Source organism: Bombina bombina, chromosome 2 (assembly GCF_027579735.1).
Source record: "Bombina bombina isolate aBomBom1 chromosome 2, aBomBom1.pri, whole genome shotgun sequence".
NCBI lineage: Eukaryota > Metazoa > Chordata > Amphibia > Anura > Bombinatoridae > Bombina > Bombina bombina.
Genome location: NC_069500.1, coordinates 1423300867 through 1423312778, shown reverse-complemented (window position 1 = coordinate 1423312778; position 11912 = coordinate 1423300867).

Below are 11912 nucleotides of genomic sequence, written 5' to 3'. Positions count from 1 at the left end.
CGAGAGGGAGATGAATGGTTGACCGCTTTCAGAACTAGGTATGGTCTCTTCGAGTACCTAGTTATGCCCTTTGGTCTCTGCAACGCCCCAGGAACATTCCAACACTTTATTAACTACGTTTTCAGAGATCTACTAGATGTGTGTTTGGTCATATACCTTGACGACATTCTCATATTCTCAAGTTCCTTAGAAGATCACATAAAAGATGTACGCCGAGTTCTCTCACGGCTTCGTACTCATAAGCTGTATGCAAAACTTGAAAAATGTCAATTCCACACTGATACCATCTCCTTCCTAGGATACAGCATCTCCCCGAGTGGCATTAGTATGCAAGATGACAAAGTTGAAGCCATCAAAAACTGGGTTACCCCAAAAACCAGAAAACAGCTGCAACGCTTTTTGGGATTCGCGAACTATTACCGAAAGTTTGTTAAGAACTTTTCTGCTATAGCCAAACCCTTAACAAACTTAACAAGCACCCTTACCAGATTCCATTGGACCAAGGAAGCTTCACTAGCGTTTGATCAACTTAAACAGATGATTACTTCTGCACCAATTCTACATTTCCCCAATTCAGAATACCAATATATCCTTGAGGTTGACGCGTCAGACTTTGCCTTAGAAGCTATATTGTCTCAGAAGTCCTCTCCCACTGAACCAATGTATCCAGTAGCCTTCTACTCTAAGATCTTGTCTCCCCCAGAAAAAAACTATCCAATAGGGGAAAAGGAATTGTTGGCAATAAAAAAAGCCTTGGAAAACTGGAGACACCTCCTTGAGGGAACCAAACTCCCCATCATCATCTTCACAGATCATAAAAACCTAGCTTATTTACAAACTAATAAAACTCTCTCAGCAAGGCAAATGCGTTGGAATCTCTTCTTCACTCGATTTAACTTCCACATCGTCTACAGACCTTCTTCTAAAAACGGCAAGGCTGATGCTTTATCCAGAAAAGATGTACCTCCACAATACGAACCTGAACCCTCTTTGATAATCCCCACTCAGAAATTCATCGGATTAACTCCTTATCTATTGAACGCTTTCAAGGATTCCTACACCTCTGACAATCTTGCAAACGTTCATGGCCTCCACTCTAAATCAAATGGCTTGTTCTTCTACAATGAGAAATTATATGTACCACAAAGTCTGAGACCCTTTCTATTGCAATTACATCATGAAGCACCCCTAGCAGGACATCCCGGAGAAAGAAGAACCAAAGAAACCATCAGCAGGTCATATTGGTGGCCATCCATGGGACAGACCATAAAGGAATATGTGAAAACCTGCAACGTATGCACCACATCAAAGACAAGCAAATCAGCACCCTATGGTACTCTCCTTACACTACCTATTCCATCCCAACCTTGGCAACATCTATCTCTCGATTTTATCGTTGATCTTCCTCTTTCTTCTGGTATGAATACGATTATGGTGGTAATAGACCTCTTCACCAAGATGGCCCATTTTGTACCCTTCCATAAGCTTCCAACAGCATCTGAGACAGCTACATTATTTCTCTCAAATATTGTTCGCCTCCATGGTCTACCAAAGATCATGACTTCTGACCGAGGTACACAATTCACCTCTCGTTTTTGGAGATCCCTCACAGCACTCTTACAAATCGACCACCGTTTCACCACAGCATTTCATCCTCAAACTAACGGCCAGGTGGAACGGGTGAACCAGTGGTTGGAACAGTACATCAGATGTTATTGTTCTTATCAGCAAGAGGATTGGTTTAAGTATTTACCAACAGCAGAATTTGCTTTCAACAATTCGGAAAATTCTATGACCAAGTACACTCCGTTTTTCGCCGCTTATGGCTTTCACCCCAATTCGTATCCTACATCTGACCTCTCAGATTTAGATTCATCATTTGGTCCTAATGCTGTGGATTTCACTGCCAACCATCGCAACATTTTTAACACGATGAGGGACAACATCTCTAAGTCCCAAGAGAAGCAACAACATTACTATGATTTACGAAGGAGACCTGCTCCTACGTACACAGTAGGAGACCAGGTGTGGTTATCAACAAAAAACTTGAAACTTAGCATTCCCAGTAAGAAACTGGCTGGGCTATTCATTGGGCCATTCCCCATCATTAAGATCATCAATCCAAATGCTGTTGCCCTCCGTCTACCAGATTCAATGAAGATCCACTCAACTTTTCATGTGTCCCTCCTCAAGCCCTATGTTCCGATGAGGAATAGAGACGTTGTACTACCCCCACCGTCTGCAGCCCCATCTCCGGAAGAATATGATGTTGCTTCGATCCTGGATTCGAGGTTCCACAAAGGAAAGTTACAATACCTCATCAGATGGCTCGGCTATTCCTCGGATGAGGACTCTTGGGAACCTTTTGATCAAGTACATGCTCCTGGGAAGGTCTCGCTGTTTCATCGGAGACATCCGGATCGTCCGGGTCCTTGACGAGGGTTGTCTTCCTTGGGGGGGGGGGGACCTGTCAGGAATCTCTTCTGTTCCCTCCTTCTCTGACATCATCAATCACTCTGAACCTATAAATCTCACCTGCTCCCTGTTCCTAGTGCTTAGTAATTGTTTAGACTACATGTTCAGCAGTCTATATACCCTGAGCTCTCTTCAATCTAACGTTAAAGATTCCTGATTATCAACTTTAGTAACCAGCGTACAATTCAGGATTGTTCACAACTGAACCTTGCTACACTAAAAGTGATTTGATCCACTGAATCTCCGCTCCTCCGGTTACTCACTTGTCATCTGAGAATTTCAACTGCTGCAGTATAAGTTAGTTCACTCGGCAAACCCCCTTTGTGCCACTTCACTAACTGAGGATTTCAAACTTACCGCAACCGTTTATCTTGAAGGATTATGTTCTTTCCGAAACTAGCGAGGAACGGCGTGTGACGTCACTTGTCACTCAAAGCTAACACTGCCGGTCCACGCCCATTCCTGCTCCGCTCAATTGGGGATCAACAGCCGCTGCAATAGGAGACAGCAGGGAGACACGCTGTCAGTAAAACAGCAAGCCTTTGCTTAAGGAACTTTAGTAATACTCAGCTCATTCCTCAGCACGCATCTGATCCTCTTTCAGTATATCAGAAGTACTTGTCAGTGCGTGAATAGCCTGACTACTAAGGAGTTCACTACTGTCTATCAGAGACTGTTCACATATAGCACTTAATAACTTCCCAAGAGTTATCATCTCTCACTCAGTACAAATTATCTCCACTACTAGCACTGGCAGCAATAAGCTTCACAGTAGATTGAATAACAATATTATATCAATCTAATACTAAATTGAAAATATATCACTTAGGAAATATAGCTATTGATTATCTATATTAATAGTTCTATACTGAGTGGTACAAATAACCATAAATCTACAGCTGAGATTTGTTTATACTTTCTGAAAATAATTAATTCAGGGTTGGGATCAGATCCTGACAATATCAGTCTCTTCAGTAAAGCAATGCTGACTTTAGAGCAATGGGAACTTGTGGGACATAATTATCACTGCGCCTCCCATATATTTATGCTGCCCTAATCCTGATAGCCTAAGTAAGATAACTCAGGCTTTATCTTTATCCACAGGGCTATGGGAGGGAGAGGACCTCCTAAACCTGCTGAGCTGCCCTGCTGTCGGGCAGATTTTAAAGGTAAGTGCTGACTTTTTTATTCTGGGTCTGAAGGAAGAGAAATTCAGGACAGAAGAAGTGTGGCACTTTAGTGGGACATATATCTCCTATTTATATATGTAAAGGGGATCCTGTGACAGCATAGTATTAGCAGGCACTGGGGCTGAGGAGAGTGGCTTCTCTGGGGGCTTTAATGGAAAGTATTTAATCCCTTGGACCGGGCTGAACAGGGCTCAGGAGTGGTGTCTGCTTGGTGTACTACCTAACATCAAAGACAACATGATATGGGACTACTATTTGCCCCCAGGCTTACTATGAAGGGTTCAGTTTTCTCCCGGTGGCCTAGCTCTAAAAATATTATGGCAACCGGGAGATAGTGTGTGGCAACGCCCACGATGGGCGGGGTAATGTTTGGCACCTTTTGTGAGCGGCGCAATTCTAACCTGGGCTCTATTATTATGAGAAATCTGAATTGAGTGTTATCACGCCCACGAGGGGCGGAGCTATGTTTGAGGTCTAGTGCAATACTGAATGTTTTCATTTACGCGGTTCCGGATAGCGCTACAGCAAATGCGCTCTGGATCTGTAAAGGAACATGAAGTGTTAAATGTGAATGAGCTTTATGACATTTAAGTATTGGCACCTCAGCAAGTGATTCACTGAGGTGTAAGTGGGTACTACGTTACTTGCTTGTTAATCAGGCTTATTTCTTCACTCAAAAATAAAAAGTTGCTGTTTAAAATTTAAGGAGACAGTAACGTGTTTTTCTCCAACATAGGTGTGTCCGGTCCACGGCGTCATCCTTACTTGTGGGATATTCTCTTCCCCAACAGGAAATGGCAAAGAGCCCAGCAAAGCTGGTCACATGATCCCTCCTAGGCTCCGCCTACCCCAGTCATTCTCTTTGCCGTTGTACAGGCAACATCTCCACGGAGATGGCTTAGAGTTTTTTAGTGTTTAACTGTAGTTTTTATTATTCAATCAAGAGTTTGTTATTTTAAAATAGTGCTGGTATGTACTATTTACTCAGAAACAGAAAAGAGATGAAGATTTCTGTTTGTATGAGGAAAATGATTTTAGCACCGTAACTAAAATCCATGGCTGTTCCACACAGGACTGTTGAGAGCAATTAACTTCAGTTGGGGGAACAGTGTGCAGTCTCTTACTGCTTGAGGTATGACACATTCTAACAAGACGATGTAATGCTGGAAGCTGTCATTTTCCCTATGGGATCCGGTAAGCCATGTTTATTAAGATAGTAAATAAGGGCTTCACAAGGGCTTATTAAGACTGTAGACTTTTTCTGGGCTAAATCGATTCATTATTAACACATATTTAGCCTTGAGGAATCATTTATTCTGGGTATTTTGATATGATTATATCGGCAGGCACTGTTTTAGACACCTTATTCTTTAGGGGCTTTCCCTAATCATAGTCAGAGCCTCATTTTCGCGCCGGTATGGCGCACTTGTTTTTGAGGACAGCATGGCATGCAGCTGCATGTGTGTGGAGCTCTGATACATAGAAAAGTCTTTCTGAAGGCATCATTTGGTATCGTATTCCCCTTTGGGCTTGGTTGGGTCTCAGCAAAGCAGATTCCAGGGACTGTAAAGGGGTTAAATATAAAAACGGCTCCGGTTCCGTTATTTTAAGGGTTAAAGCTTCCAAATTTGGTGTGCAATACTTTTAAGGCTTTAAGACACTGTGGTGAAATTTTGGTGAATTTTGAACAATTCCTTCATACTTTTTCGCAATTGCAGTAATAAAGTGTGTTTAGTTTAAAATTTAAAGTGACAGTAACGGTTTTATTTTAAAACGTTTTTTGTGCTTTGTTATCAAGTTTATGCCTGTTTAACATGTCTGAACTACCAGATAGATTGTGTTCTGACTGTGGGGAAACCAAGGTTCCTTCTCATTTAACTATATGTATTTTATGTCATAAAAAAATTTAGTAAAAATGATGCCCAAGATGATTCCTCAAGTGAGGGGAGTAAGCATGGTACTGCATCATCCCCTCCTTCGTCTACACCAGTCTTGCCCATACAGGAGGCCCCTAGTACATCTAGTGCGCCAATACTCCTTACTATGCAACATTTAACGGCTGTAATGGATAATTCTATCAAAAACATTTTAGCCAATATGCCCACTTATCAGCGAAAGCGCGACTGCTCTGTTTTAGAAAATTCTGTAGAGCATGAGAACGCTGATGATATGGTTTCTGAAGGGCCCCTACACCAGTCTGAGGGGGCCAGGGAGGTTTTGTCTGAGGGAGAAATTTCAGATTCAGGAAACATTTCTCAACAAGCTGAACCTGATGTGATTACTTTTAAATTTAAGTTGGAACATCTCCGCGCTCTGCTTAAGGAGGTGTTATCCAATTTGGATGATTGTGATTATCTGGTCATTCCAGAACCACTATGTAAAATGGAAAAGTTCTTAGAGGCCCCGGGGCCCCCCGAAGCTTTTCCTATATCCAAGCGGGTGGCGTACATTGTTAGTAAAGAATGGGACAGGCCCGGTATACCTTTAGTACCTCCCCCCATATTTATAAAATTGTTTTCTTATAGTCGACCCCAGAAAGGACTGATGGCAGACAGTCCCCAAGGTCGAGGGGGCGGTTTCTACTCTACACAAGCGCGCCACTATACCCATAGAAGATAGTTGTGCTTTCCAAGATCCTATGGATAAAAAATTAGAAGGTCTGCTAAAGATGTTTGTTCAGCAAGGTTCCCTTCTACAACCAATTGCATGCATTGTCCCTGTCACTGCAGCCGCGTGTTTCTAGTTTGATGAGCTAGGAAAGGCGATTATTAGTAATTCTTCTTCTTATGAGGAGATTATGGACAGAATTCGTGCTCTTAAATTGGCTAATTCTTTCACCCTAGACGCCACCTTGCAATTGGCTAGGTTAGCGGCGAAAAAATTCTGGGTTTGCTATTGTGGCGCAGAGCGCTTTGGTTAAAATCTTGGGCAGCGGATGCGTCTTCCAAGAACAAATTGCTTGACATTCCTTTCAAGGGGAAAACACTCTTTGGCCCTGACTTGAAAGAGATTATCTCTGATATCACTGGGGGCAAGGGCCACGCCCTTCCTCAGGATAGGTCTTTTCAAGACCAAAAATAAACCTAAGTTTCGTCCCTTTCGCAGAAACGGATCAGCCCCAAGGGCTACGTCCTCTAAGCAGGAAGGTAATACTTCTCAAGCCAATCCAGCCTGGAGACCTATGCAAGGCTGGAACAAAGGAAAGCAGGCCAGGAAACCTGCCACTGCTACCAAGACAGCATGAAATGCGGGCCCCCGATCCGGGACCGGATCTGGTGGGGGGCAGACTCTCTCTCTTCGCTCAGGCTTGGGCAAGAGATGTTCTGGATCCTTGGGCGCTAGAAATAGTCTCCCAAGGTTATTCTCTGGAGTTCAAGGGGCTTCCTCCAAGGGGGAGGTTCCACAGGTCTCAGTTGTCTTCAGACCACATAAGAAGACAGGCATTCTTACATTGGGTAGAAGACCTGCTAAAAATGGGAGTGATTCATCCTGTTCCATTAGGAGAACAAGGGATGGGGTTCTACTCCAATCTGTTCATAGTTCCCAAAAAAGAGGGAACGTTCAGACCAATCTTAGATCTCAAGATCTTGAACAAGTTTCTCAAGGTTCCATCGTTCAAGATGGAAACCATTCGAACACTTCTTCCTTCCATCCAGGAAGGTCAATTCATGACCAAGGTGGATTTCAAGGATGCGTATCTACATATTCCTATCCACAAGGAACATCATCGGTTCCTAAGGTTTGCATTCCTGGACAAGCATTTCCAGTTCGTGGCGTTTTCTTTCGGATTAGCCACTGCTCCTAGGATTTTCTCATAGGTACTAGGGTCCCTTCTGGCGGTGCTAAGACCAAGGGGCATTGCTGTAGTACCTTACTTGGACGACATTCTGATTCGAGCGTCGTCCCTTCCTCAAGTAAAGGCTCACACGGACATTGTCCTGGCCTTTCTCAGATCTCACGGATGGAAAGTGAACGTGGAAAAGAGTTCTCTATCTCCGTCAACGAGGGTTCCCTTCTTGGGAACTATAATAGACTCCTTAGAAATGAGGATTTTTCTGACAGAAGCCAGAAAAACAAAACTTCTAGACTCTTGTCGGATACTTCATTCCGTTCCTCTTCCTTCCATAGCGCAGTGCATGGAAGTGATAGGTTTGATGGTAGCGGCAATGGACATAGTTCCTTTTGTGCGCATTCATCTAAGACCATTACAACTGTTCATGCTCAGTCAGTGGAATGGGGACTATTCAGACTTGTCTCCGAAGATACAAGAAAATCAGAGGACCAGAGACTCATTCCGTTGGTGGCTGTCCCTGGACAACCTGTCACAAGGGATGACCTTCCGCAGACCAGAGTGGGTCATTGTCACGACCGACGCCAGTCTGATGGGCTGGGGTGCGGTCTGGGGATCCCTGAAAGCTCAGGGTCTTTGGTCTCGGGTAGAATCTCTTCTACCGATAAATATTCTGGAACTGAGAGCGATATTCAATGCTCTCAAAGCTTGGCCTCAGCTAGCGAGGGCCAAGTTCATACATCAACCATCAGGGGGGAACAAGGAGTTCCCTAGCGATGGAAGAAGTGACCAAAATCATTCTATGGGCGGAGTCTCACTCCTGCCACCTGTCTGCTATCCACATCCCAGGAGTGGAAAATTGGGAAGCGGATTTTCTGAGTCGTCAGACATTGCATCCGGGGGAGTGGGAACTCCATCCGGAAATCTTTGCCCAAGTCACTCAACCGTGGGGCATTCCAGACATGGATCTGATGGCCTCTCGTCAGAACTTCAGAGTTCCTTACTACGGGTACAGATCCAGGGATCCCAAGGCGGCTCTAGTGGATGCACTAGTAGCACCTTGAACCTTCAAACTAGCTTATGTGTTCCCGCCGTTTCCTCTCATCCCCAGGCTGGTAGCCAGGATCAATCAGGAGAGGGCGTCGGTGATTTTGATAGCTCCTGCGTGGCCACGCAGGACTTGGTATGCAGATCTGGTGAATATGTCATCGGCTCCACTATGGAAGCTACCTTTGAGACGAGACCTTCTTGTTCTAGGTCCGTTCGACCCACTCCAGCTGACTGCTTGGAGATTGAACGCTTGATCTTATCAAAGCGAGGGTTCTCAGATTCTGTTATTAATACTCTTGTTCAGGCCTGAAAGCCTGTAACCAGAAAAATTACCACATAATTTGGTATATCTGTTGGTGTGAATCTGCAGGATTCCCTTGGGACAAGGTTAAGATTCCTAAGAGTCTATCCTTCCTTCGAGAAGGATTGGAAAAAGGATTATCTGCAAGTTCCTTGATGGGACAGATTTCTGCCTTGTCTGTGTTACTTCACAAAAAGCTGGCAGCTGTGCCAGATGTTCTAGCCTTTGTTCAGGCTCTGGTTAGAATCAAGCCTGTTTACAAAATTTGGACTCCTCCTTGGAGTCTCAACCTAGTTCTTTCAGTTCTTCAGGGGGTTCCGTTTGAACCCTTACATTCCGTTGATATTAAGTTATTATCTTGGAAAGTTTTGTTTTTGGTTGCAATTTCTTCTGCTAGAAGAGTTTCAGAATTATCTGCTCTGCAGTGTTCTTCTCCTTATCTGGTGTTCCATGCAGATAAGGTGGTTTTGCGTACTAAACCTGGTTTTCTTCCAAAAGTTGTTTCTAACAAAAACATTAACCAGGAGATAGTTGTGCCTTCTTTGTGTCCTAATCCAGTTTCAAAGAAGGAACGTTTGTTGCACAACTTGGATGTAGTTCGTGCTCTCAAATTTTACTTAGCAGCTACTAAGGATTTCAGACAAACTTTGTCTTTGTTTGTTGTTTATTCTGGTAAACGGAGAGGTCAAAAAGCAACTTCTACCTCTCTCTCCTTCTGGATTAAAAGCATTATCCGATTGGCTTATGAGACTGCCGGACGGCAGCCTCCTGAAAGAATCACAGCTCACTCCACTAGGGCTGTGGCTTCCACATGGGCCTTCAAGAACGAGGCTTCTGTTGATCAGATATGTAAGGCAGCGACTTGGTCTTCACTGCACACTTTTTCTAAATTTTACAAATTTGATACTTTTGCTTCTTCTGAGGCTATTTTTGGGAGAAAGGTTTTGCAAGCCGTGGTGCCTTCCATTTAGGTGACCTGATTTGCTCCCTCCCTTCATCCGTGTCCTAAAGCTTTGGTATTGGTTCCCACAAGTAAGGATGACGCCGTGGACCGGACACACCTATGTTGGAGAAAACAGAATTTATGTTTACCTGATAAATTACTTTCTCCAACGGTGTGTCCGGTCCACGGCCCGCCCTGGTTTTTTTTTAATCAGGTCTGATAATTTATTTTCTTTAACTACAGTCACCACGGTAACATATGGTTTCTCCTATGCAAATATTCCTCCTTAACGTCGGTCGAATGACTGGGGTAGGCGGAGCCTAGGAGGGATCATGTGACCAGCTTTGCTGGGCTCTTTGCCATTTCCTGTTGGGGAAGAGAATATCCCACAAGTAAGGATGACGCCGTGGACCGGACACACCGTTGGAGAAAGTAATTTATCAGGTAAACATAAATTCTGTTTTTATCTGATAATCTTTATTATAAGAATTTCTACTGTTTATTTGTTTAATTCATTCTTTGTGACTTTGGAACAAGAGCACACAAGGAATAAAGTTGTTTTTTTAAAAAAAATTTTTTAAAGAGACAGTAAAATTTTTATTGAAATTTTTTTTCTATTTTCTGAACCTACTCCTAAGGCATTTGCTGTTTAGGAGTCTGTTGACTATGGTCAATCTATGCCACAGATTTTTCCTATAGTGTCCCACAAACTTTTATGGCCCACATGCAGTGCTCTGCGCTTCCTCTCACACTCCACCTGGAGTTGCTCTGCATTTCATACATTATATGTTTTTCCCACGAGGTAGAAAACATTTCTAAGGGAATTTTTTTCATTCATTTAGAAAATAAAAAATTGATTGATTCAATAGTTGCTATTGCGAATGGTTTTTCCCTGTTACCTGTAAGAGGAAGATAATTCGGGATTATCTGAGAGAGAATTATCAGACTCAGATGGAATAATGTTTTTATTTGATGCTGAGGTTGTTTTATTCCCTGAAGTAGTAGTGGAAGATAAGGGAAACGTCTCAGACTTTGTCTTGGTAATTCTTTTGTCTGATATTAAAGTTGTTTTCTGGATCACCTCCGTTTGCTACCTAAGGAGGTTTTAGTTACCCTGAAGGGCTCCGGTATGACTGGCCCTTTTTTCTCTATCTCCTATATTTAAAAAGTTGTTTCCCATAGCCGATGCGGGTAAGGAAGCTTGGCAAACAGTCCCCAAGGGGGAAGGAGCTGTTTCCATCTTAGCTAAGTGAACTACTATACCTATAGAGGATAGTTGTGCTTTCAAGAATGGAATTGAGATCTAAATATTAGTGGGGTTAATCAAAAAGAATGTACTCCAGGGCTTACAATGGCAGCCAGCTGTGTGCATTGCCACCGTCACTAGTGCGGCGGCATATTGGTTTGATGCGTTGTCTGATGCTATTAGGAAAGAAACTCCCCTGGATAAAATCCAGGATAGGATAAAAACTCTTAAATTGGCTAATTCCTTTATTACGGATGCTTCCCTTCAAGTTATCAATCTGGGAGCATAGATTTCAGGTTTCTCTGTTCTAGCTTGCAGAGCCTTATGAGTAAAACCTTGGTCTGCGGATGTATCCTCTAAGTCTAAGCTTTTAGCGATTCCTTACAAGGGAAAGACCATCGGCTAGATTACGAGTCTTGCATTAGCCTTAAAAAGCAGCGTTGAGAGGTCCCAACGCTGCTTTTTAACACCCGCTGGTATTACGAGTCTTGCAGGTACAGGTGTACCGCTCACTTTTTTTCCGCGACTCGAGCATACCGCAAATCCCCTTATGTCAATTGCGTATCCTATATTTTCAATGGGATTTTCCTAACGCCGGTATTACGAGTTTTGGAAGAAGTGAGCGGTAGACCCTCTCCTGTCAAGAATCCTACCGCATTTAAAAGTCAGTAGTTAAGAGTTTTATGGGCTAACGCCGTAACATAAAACTCTTAACTAAAGTGCTACAAAGTACACTAACACCCATAAACTACCTATTAACCCCTAAACCAAGCCCCCCCCACATCGCAAACACTTAAATAAATTTTTTAACCCCTAATCTGCCGACCGGACATCGCCGCCACTGTAATAAATATATTAACCCCTAAACCGTCGCACTCCCACCTCGCAAACACTAGTTAAATTTTATTAACCCCTAA